This window comes from Eleutherodactylus coqui, chromosome 1, assembly GCF_035609145.1.
Source record: "Eleutherodactylus coqui strain aEleCoq1 chromosome 1, aEleCoq1.hap1, whole genome shotgun sequence".
NCBI lineage: Eukaryota > Metazoa > Chordata > Amphibia > Anura > Eleutherodactylidae > Eleutherodactylus > Eleutherodactylus coqui.
The window spans coordinates 273,483,453-273,494,410 of record NC_089837.1 but is presented as its reverse complement, the minus strand read 5'-3'; positions in this window follow the sequence as shown (position 1 = coordinate 273,494,410).

Below are 10,958 nucleotides of genomic sequence, written 5' to 3'. Positions count from 1 at the left end.
CGCGAAAAAGTTAAAAAAAACGTGTCAGTTTCACCTCCCCTCAGCGATCTGATCCATAAGGGGAGGTGAAAATTCTCACCTCGTGTCCTCCACGATGTCCTGGTTTTCCGGGACCCGAAGTCACCTTCTGCGCATGTGTGCCTGATGTCAATCATCGGGCGTGTGCGCAAAGGAGCTCAAGCCCCGGGAAATTCAAAATCCCTCTGCTACTGGCCACCATGTGTAGCCAGAAGCAGAGAGATGTCCATGGGGACATCCAATGAATAAAAGTGAGCATTTAAAGTTAAAAAAGGTGTAAAAATAAAACAAAAAAGTATAAAAATCTTTAGTTTCATCTCCCCCCATGGATCATATCCGTGAGGGAGGATGAAATGACATACCTAAGGCCCCCGGATTTATCCGCGGACCTTACCCCAGCTTCTACGCACACGCCCGTTGCCAATATGGCAGATGCATGCGCAAAAGCCGTGGATTGCCAGGGTAGTTTAAAATCTCCCTGCTCCTGGCTACAAAACGTAGCTGAGAGCCTGGAGATTTCACAGGGGGCCACGGTGAGCGATTCCTGATCACGTGTTTGCTGTTATCCAATGGATAATGGCGATAACGTAAGAGTAAAAAAAAGTGAAGCTTTATCTTCCCTCACAGATGCGATGAAACTTTTTATCGGAGGCCTCCGTATTTGAATCCCAACATGATCCTCCTCCGTAAACTTTCCCAGATTCTGTACATGCGACCACCGGCAAGATGCCGGACACATGCGCAGGAGGTGGGGAGCCCAGGAAATTTAAAATCTCCTTGCGTCCGGCGATCAACGGTCACCGAGAGCCTGGAGCAGTGACCTCCGTTCTGTGGTCCCCAGTCACGTGATAAAAAGGTAGCGACCTACCTTACGCCAGTCTCACATCACTGCATAGGAATTACGGATTCCGCATGCGTCTGATCTTCGGTAATACGCAGATCAATCGCATTGGATTACACAATTCTGCTCACATTAGTGGGTCGGAATTGCGTAATCCACTCGCAGAAAACAGAACACAGCATCTACTATTTTACTGTGGATATCCATGACATAGAGCCCCTTGTGCTCCATGGTCGCAGATATACCCACAGCCTTTACGCTACTACATTGTGTACAGGCTGCAGGGACCCGCGTCATCGCTAAACGCTGGTGCGGGAAATACAAACAAAAAAAAATGTACTGCGCATAACCGCCTATGTGAGTACAGAGTTATACTCAGTAAACGGCCATATGCAGCGTCACAGCCGGGCTCACAGCTGGGATTCGCTGCGGGCCTCCGCAAGTGGATTTCACATAAGGCCATGTGAGCCCGGTATTATTCAGACCGTGACCTGTATAACGTAATTTACAAGAAGCTCCAGGAATGCCGCACCTCAGCAAGATTCTGAAGCCTCACAAGGCACCACTTTTTACACCCCATGCCTACTGATCAAGAAATACCCCACAAAAAGCATGAGAGGAGGGGAGATACCTGGTTTTATTGCCCGATGTGCCAATCCCAACCAGCCTCCGTAACTACTCATGTCTTCGGAAATACCACATAGTTCACATTATTACTTTTATCGAAGGTTTAGAGAATGCCAAAAATTGTGGAGGGGGAGGTGGGGGAATTTTTTTTATGGTGTCAATTTTTATTCTGTACAAGTCAGCAAAGAGGCCTGGAATTTATTCAGTTGTGCACTGCAATCCAACGAGTGTTTCCCCCATTATAGGCCTTGCCATGGGTCCTGTAAGTAGATTAGGGCCACAATGGGTATGTTTCTAAACACAGGACAAATGGGGGTATCCATTTTAGGGTGAACGTCTTCATTTCTATGTACACTGTACAAAAAAAACCTGAAAATCGTAATTTTTTTCTTTTGCTTTGCTTAGATTTGTTCAAATAATGTCGTCTCAAAATATGCAGTACACACCTAGATGAATTCGATAAGGGGTCTAGTTTTCAAAGAGGTGTCATTTGTGGGGGTTCTTTATCGTTTTGGATGCTCAATGGCTCTACAAGTGGGCAATGGGGCCTGGAATTTATTCAGTTTTACCCTGAAATCCAACGGGTGCTTCTTCCATTATAGGCCTAGCCATGTGTCCTGTAAGTAAATTAGGGCCACAAAGGGTATGTTTCTGAACACGGGACAAACAGGGGTATCCATTTTGGGGTGAAAGTCATTTGTGTGCTGTACAAAAAAAAAGTTTTTAAATGGATACATCTGCCAAAAAAATGAAAATTGTAATTTTTTCCTACTGCTTTGCTTTATTCAGAAATTGTAGGGTAAAAATACACAGTTCATCCCTAGATGAATTTGTTGAGGGGTCTAGTTTTCAAAATGCGATCATTTATTGGGGTTCTCTTTCGTTTTGGCCGCTCAAAGGCTCTACAAGTGGGCAATGGGGCCTAAATCACCTTCATGCTAAATTTTTGTTCTGAAAGCCACTGACTACTTCTTACATTTTGGGCCCCGTTGTGCATCCAGACATAAGATTATGGCCATAATGGGTATGTCTCTGAACACGGGAGAAACAGGGGTATCGTATCCATTTTGAGGTGCAAGTATTCATTCATTTGTGTGCTGTACAAAAAAAGCTGTTTTTAAAATGACAGAATTGCCAAAAAAACACAAATCACATTTTTTTCCTTTTGCTTTGCTTAAATTTATTCAAAAACTGTGTGGTCAAAATGGGCAGTACACCCCTACATGAATTCGTTAAGGGGTCTAGTTTTCAAAACTGGGTCACTTGTGGGGGTTCTTTATGGTTTTGGATGCTCAAGAGCTCTACAAGTATGCTATGGGGCATAAAAGGCCTTCAAGCAAAATTTCTGTTCTGAAAACCACCGACTACTCCTTTCATTTTGGGCCCCGTTGTGCATCCAGACATAAGATTAGGGCCACAATGGGTATGTTTTTGAAAATAGGACAAACAGCGGTATCCATTTTGGGGTGCAAGTCTTTAATCAGGTGTGTGATGTACAAAAAAAGCTGTTTTTAAAATGACAGAATTGCCAAAAAAACGAAAATCACAATTTTTTTCCTTTTGCTTTGCTTGAATTCATTTAAAAACTGTGCGGTCAAGATGGGCAGTACACCCCTAGATAAATTCATTATGGGATCTAGTTTTCAAAATTTGGTCACTTGTGGGGGTTCTCTATGGTTTTGGACGCTCAAGAGCTCTACAAGTATGCTATGGGGCATAAAAGGCCTTTAAGCAAAATTTCTGTTCTGAAAACCACCGACTACTCCTTTCATTTTGGGCCACATTGTGCATCTAGATTAGGGCCACAATGGGTATGTCTCTGAACACGGGAGAAACAGGGGTATCCATTTTGGAGTGTCAATCCTCATTTTCATGTGCACTATAGGAAAAAAATATGTCTTTAAAATGACATATTTGCAAAGAAATGAAATTTTATTTTTTCTCCTCTAAATTGAATTAATTCCTAAAAAAAACAAACCGTGGGGTCAAAATACTAATGACACCCCTCAGTGAATACATTAAGGGTTGCAGTTTTCAAAATAGGGTCATGTGTGTGGGTATCTATCATTCTGACACCCATGAGCCTTTGCAAACTTGGTTTGCTGTAAGAAAACAAAGTGTTCCTCAAAATGCTGAAAAGTAATGTTAAATTAGTACGCCATCTAAATGGTTAAAAAAAAAAAACACGAACGTTTTTCAAATGTGCATTCAGAATAAGTAGAAGTAAACAGATGCAAATATATATCCTATCAGTTCCACTCTCCGAGGTGGGCAGAGGGGAAGGAAAGTGAGACGAGCGGCAATCACCAGAGCAGCAGGTTCTCGGCTCCACCGGAGCTATAAAAGCAGACATCCGGACGGGTGAGCGGGATAATAGAGGAGGGAGACATTCTAGAGCGGGGCTGCCCCCGGAGAAGCCTCCGATAGCGGCGGAGACAAGGAAAAACTCAAAAGAGAATCCTGCAGACTCCGGGCAGTAGCGAGAAGAGCCCCCACGGACGGACCTGTGAACAGAGACAGAGTAGCGGAGGCACCTGACATGGAGGAGAACAGCAATTACATCTAAAGCAGTGAGTAGCGGCGCCCTGAGAAAGCCATCTAATATAGCGCGTAGCACAACCAGCGTCCCGGTTACAGCAGTATCATCTTACCTCCTGAGCAGTTCCCCTCGGACCAGCCTTCCCGCCAAAAAGCGCCGCAATTCCTCTCTCCCACCCCCCACCCCCTCCACAGCATCACTACTGAAAGAGAAGGAAGAGGGGCCATATTTAAAATAAAGACTCTATCTGTCGCAGGGGGAGACAGAAGAAATCCGGAGGGCATAGCTCTAATTTTTTAGGATCTAGCTTGCCCAGATCCGCAATATACATAATTTTTCTGGAATCAAAAGATTAATTCCGTCCCGGCGGGGCGAAGTCTGACCGCGGAGCCTGATGGCCGCATAGAACCTATGCCCCATCACTGAGGCACAGCTACAGGCTCCGGGTATCAGCGATTTTTATCTAAAATGGGGAAGATCACAAGAGACAAAGGAGGAGAACTTCAGGGGACCCCCGGCCCGAGGTCAGTCAGACCTGCAGCGCTTCTTAAAAGATCGGAGCAGCCGCTCCCCACACGCTGCAAGCAAGATGGCGCCGGCAACAGCCGCGGCCAGGAGTACAGTGCGGGAGGCTGAGAGCTCATCAGATGAAGGGGAGGACGAACCCCATTCTAAGGGGTTTATGAAAGAACTGCTTACAAAATCCTTAAAACCAGTTCTGACAGAACTGTCAGAAATAAAAGAAGAAGTAAGGCACTTGGGGAGGAGAGTAGAGGAATTGGAAAGCTCTGCTGCTACGGTGACCTCACACACTGGAGAGCTAGCGGTGATAGTGAAAGAACAACACCTGCACCTCAACAAGATGCTTCTCATGCAAGAAGACATCGAAAATAGGAACCGCAGAAATAATGTACGTATTAAGGGGCTCCCAGAATCATGGGCTCAGGACACCCTACAGAAAATAGCCCTAGAAATTTTCACTGATTTGTTGGGTGCAGACAGGGCCTTGACCATCAATATAGAAAGGATACATAGAGCCCTAAGACCACAACCTACAGCCAGTGACACCCCCCCCCCCCCGGAGTGACATTATTTGCAGACTTCTCGCCTATCCAGATGCAGCGGCCATTTTAAATGCTGCAAGAAGTGCAGAGAACATTTGGTATGAGGGCATGGAAATTCAGCTATATCAAGACCTATCACCCACAACTCTGGCTAAACGCAGACAATTTAAACCCCTCCTTGAGAGCCTCAGAGCTAAAAACATAAGATACGCCTGGCTCTTCCCGTTTGGTATCGGCATCACCCATAAAGGGAAAAGAATTAATATTAGGACCCCTGAAGAACTCCAAGGATGTTGGCAACACCTCGGTCTCGACCCGATTGAATTGCCAAATTGCCTCTCCCTGAGTTCCCGAACCTACCTCACCTACCCACGCCAGAAACCTGGCATACAGCCAATTACGCCAAATCTCCTAGGAGTAAACAAAAGAAGAAATCTAGAGATGAAAATACGCCTGGAGACACCTGAGATGATACACAGAAATCCAGGAAATCCTTAAAAGATTTCGAGATACCCAAATCATCTCCAACAGATGGATCTGTCAACCTCTTGAAAAGGAACTGTTATCATTCATGTTTGCCCCCGGTTCAATTATCCTCCTCAAGTTTCTGATGAAAAGAACTTACCAAAGGTTAATGGACTACCCCATGAAGAAGGAGCCTGCATGTGCCCCTCCGATCAGGCAGTTCGCAAACTACATAAGCCTGAAGTTCTGAGTTTGCACTCAGGCTTTAAATTTTCTTTCTTGTATACCCTGCCTCACGCATACAGCGGAGCTCCCGAGTGTGTCACCCGGAGAGCCCTCCTGTATCGGGATCTCTAACAATAAAAAGCAGCTAAGATCGCTCTCGTGAGAGCGAGCTTGGCATACAACAGCGGAATCAAAAGGCCACTAACTTAAAAACACCCTTTCCCTCTACCCCCCCCCCCCAAATCACCTCTCCCACCCGTACTTTCCCTTCCCTAGTACCCTATCCCTCAACCCCATCCACATATCCTGCTGATCTTCGGCCCATTCTTGAGTAACCAGGACTGATTACATATCTCTAATAATTGTATTGTTCTCCTCAGAGCACTCCGCCTCTACTGTGTCCTCTCCTAGCCCAGAAATCGAGCGAGCAGAAAATCAAGACACCTCTAAAGAACAGAAAAATGGAAGCAATAAGAATTACATCTTTCAACGTCCGGGGTCTCAATACGCTTCAAAAAAGGTACAGTATCTTCCAACTCACCAAACAATACAAAACCAAGATATTATTACTCCAAGAAACGCACTTTAAATTAAACAAATGCCCTAGCCTCCCAGGGAGACTATTCACCCAGGGTTACCACAACTCGCACCCAGCCTCTGCCTCTAAGGGGGTCTCTATCATGTTCCATAAATCCATAGACTTTAGCCTTAAATCCAAATACTCAGACGAGTTGGGAAGGGTACTTTTCCTAAAAAGTACTATTAACAATGCCAAATTAACGATAGCAAATCTCTACGCTCCGAACTCTGACCAGGTAAACTGGCTTGTGGAGCAGCTTGACATCCTGAAGGAGTTTGCAGAAGGACCCATTATCCGGGGGGGGGGGGGTGACTTAAACATAACATTGAACCCCTTGCTCGATTCCTCAACGGGGAAATCGGGGATCCCGCAGAAACAAATAAAAAAACTTAATACAAAACTCCAGGGGATGGGAGTTGTGGACACATGGCGATCCACAAACCCCACAACAAAAGACTATACTCACTTCTCTCACGGCCACTCCTCATTTCAGAGGATAAACTATATCTTTGTATCCCAGAATATGCTCACGAATCTTGAAAGAACAAAAATTGAAGCCTCAACCATCTCTGACCACGCCCCCATACACGCAGATATTAAGCTTAAAGCAGACAGACCCAGAGAATGGATATGGAGACTCAATACCTCATTGCTTGACTCAGAGACAGATAGGAAACACCTAACCAAAATGATCACGGAATATTTTCAATTAAATAACACAGGAGACCTAATGATCCCAACGATATGGGAAGCGCATAAAGCGTATGTCAGGGGTCTGCTGATATCGATAGGATCAAGGGTCAAAAAGCAGGAACAGGCTGAGATAGACAATCTATTGATAAAAATAGCGAAAAATGAACAAAAGACAAAACTCTCGCAAATCTCGGACAATCCAGAAAACCTAGAGAAACTGAGACGAGAGCTCAAACACCTACTAGAAACCAGACATAACAAAAAGCTTATATACTTTAAACACACGGCCTATGCCCACGGTAATAGAGGGAGTAAACTTCTGTCTTCCCTAATCAAAAAAGCAAAAACTAAAAACTCTATCACCGCAATTAAAAACCATACAGACAAAATAGTCCACACTTCCCAGGAAATAGCAGAGAGCTTCTAACGCTTTTACGCAAGCTTATATGACTTAGAAGGACAAAATTCCAGCAACGAACAGAGTAGCAAGGATGAACAGATAAAACAATTCTTAGACTCCATAAAGCTACCATCACTAGACGCAAACGAAGCAAATTCCCTGCTAAGCCCAGTATCATTACAAGAAGTTGAGGACATAATAACACAATGCCCCGAGGGGAAGAGTCCGGGACCGGATGGCCTCCCCCTCAGGTATTATAAAACCTTCAAAGAGATACTCGCCCCAAAATCAAAGATCTCTTCAATGCACTCCTGTCGGGAAATCCATTGACTAAACAAGCGCAAGAAGCGCATATTACGCTTATTCATAAGGAAAATAAGGACCCACAATTGTGCAGCAGTTATAGGCCCATTTCCTTAATAAACTTGGATATAAAATTCTGGGCTAAACTACTAGCAAAAAGGTCGGAGGATCTGATTCCATCATTGATAAATAGAGAACAAACGGGTTTCGTTAAGGGCAGAGAGGGGCGGGAGAACTGCTACAGATTAATACATGCAATTAACTACGCCCAATCCCACAAAATACCGATGGTTTTAATGAGTACAGACGCCGAAAAGGCGTTCGTATGGGTGAACTGGAGATACATGGAAAAAGTCCTGTCTCGCTTCAACATCCCCCCGGAATTTATCTCCGCTATCTTTTCACTTTACCAGGAACCTTATGCCAGACTCAAGGTTAATAATTTGCTTTCCCCTCTGTTCGATATTAGAAACGGAATCCGTCAGGGTTACCCATTATCCCCGACCCTTTTCATACTCTCTATGGAACCACTCCTGCGGAGTGTTAGAATGAACCCAAACATAAGGGGCCTCGAGGTGGGAACTAAGGTTCTAAACACAGCAGCATTCGCAGATGACGTCATGTTCGTCTTAACCAAACCTGAGACGAGCATCCCAAACTAGAGATGAGCGAGCACCAAAATGCTCGGGTGCTCGTTACTCGAGACGAACTTTTCGCGATGCTCAAGGGTTCGTTTCGAGTAACGAACCCCATTGAAGTCAATGGGCGACCCGAGCATTTTTGTATATCGCCGATGCTCGCTAAGGTTTTCATTTGTGAAAATCTGGGCAATTCAAGAAAGTGATGGGAACGACACAGAAACGGATAGGGCAGGCGAGGGACTACATGTTGGGCTGCATCTCAAGTTCCCAGGTCCCACTATTAAGCCACAATATCGGCAAGAGTGGGGCCCCCCCTCCCAAAAATTTATACTTCTGAAAAACCCTCATTAGCAAGGCATACCTTAGCTAAGCACCACACTACCTCCAACAAAGCACAATCACTGCCTGCATGACACTCCGCTGCCACTTCTCCTGGGTAACATGCTGCCCAACCCCCCGCACGACCCAGTGTCCACAGCGCACACCAAAGTGTCCCTGCGCAGCCTTCAGCTGCACTCATGCCACACGCTGGCCTCATAGCCACACCACCCTCATGTCTATTTATAAGTGCGTCTGCCATGAGGAGGAACCGCAGGCACACACTGCAGAGGGTTGGCACAGCCAGGCAGTGACCCTCTTTAAAAGGGGCAGGGCGATAGCCCACAATGCTGTACAGAAGCAATGAGAAATCCAATCCTGTGCCACCTCCATCAGGAGCTGCAAACGTGGGCATAGCAATGGGGAACCCATGTGCCACACACTATTCATTCTGTCAAGGTGTTTGCATGCCCCAGTCAGACCGGGGTTTTTTATAAAAAGTCACAGGCAGGTACAACTCCGCAATGGGAATTCCGTGTGCACCCACAGCATGGGTGGCTCCCTGGAACCCACCGGCTGTACATAAATGTATCCCATTGCAGTGCCCTGGACAGCAGAGCTAACGTCAGATTAAATGCAGATGGGCTTCGGCCCACACTGCATGCCCCAGTCACGCTGGGGTTTTTTATAAGTAGACACAGGCAGGTACAACTCCCTAATGTGAAGTCCCTGTGGACCCACAGCATGGGTGGCTCCCTGGAACCCACCGGCGGTACATAAATATATCCCATTGCATTGCCCATCACAGCTGAGGTAACGTCAGGTTTAATGCAAGTGGGCTTCGGCCCACACTGCATGCCCCAGTCAGACTGGGGTTCTTTAGAAGTGGACACATGCAGTTACAACTCCGTGTGGACCGACAGCATAGGTGGGTCCCAGGAAGCCACCAGCGGTACATAAATATATCCCATTGCATTGCCCATCACAGCTGAGGTAACGTCCGGTTTAATGCAGGTGGTCTTCGGCCCACACTGCATGCCCCAGTCTGACCGGGGTTTTTAATACATAGACACTGGCAGGTACAAGTCCCTAATGTGAAGTCCCTGTGGACCCACAGCATGGGTGGCTCCCTGGAACCCATCGGCGGTAAATAAATGTATCCCATTGCAGTGCCCTGCTCAGCAGAGCTAACGTCATATACAATATAGGTGTGCTTCGGGCCACAGTGCATGCCCCAGTCAGACTGGTAATATGTACCTTAACAGTAACTGCGTTGGTGGGAATGTGGTGGCGACTGCGGACCTAGTAGCGCGGTTTTATTTAGTTGGTTTTCGGAATGTGGCCAGGATTAAGTGGACCGTGGCGGGGGGATGGTGGGGGGGCTCTCTTGTTGTGTCGGTAAAGGTGAAATTCTTGGTCTGCCACCAGACGGACCAATGCAAAGGTATTTTCCAAGAATGTGTTCATTGTTGGAGGAGGAGGGGGATGTTTTTGAGGCACTACGTGTCCTCTCCACGTGTCCGTGGTTATATGCACCTTAACAGTAACCGCGTTGGTGGGAAATGGCCTCACCACCATCATGTCTTTGGGAAGCCTCCATTTTCACACCCCAGTGACATAGCATTAGCAGCGGTATAGGTAGAGCCCAGAATTAGTAACATTTCAGCGGTAGCATTAGGGACAGGCCCCAGTTACATATCACTAGCAGCATTATAGGGGGAGCACAGTATTAGTTCCATTTCAGTAGTAGTAGCAGTCCAGACAGGCCCCAGTAACAATTCCGAAGCAGCAGTATAGGGGGAGCACAGTCTTAGCTCCATTTCAGTAGTAGTAGCAGTCAAGACAGGCCACAGTAACATTCCCGTTGCAGCAGTTTAGGGAGATAACAGTCTCTTTCACATTTCAGTAGTTGCAGTATAGACAAGGCCCCAGTTACATTTATGTTTATGTAGCAAAAGTGTAGGCCAACCCCACACACCTTGCTGTACCATGAGTGCAGGCGAAGCCCATAAAAATTACTAGGATTACACTGTAGGCGAGGGCCCAAAAAAATTGGTGTACCAACAGTACTAATGTACCTCAGAAAAATTGCCCATGCCCAACCAAGAGGGCAGGTGAAACTGATTAATCGCTTTGGTTAATGTGGCTTAATTTGTAACTAGGCCTGTAGGCAGCAGAGTTAAAATAAAAATTGGTTCAGGTGCAAGTTTCAACGCTTTAATGAGAATTGAAACGTATAAACAT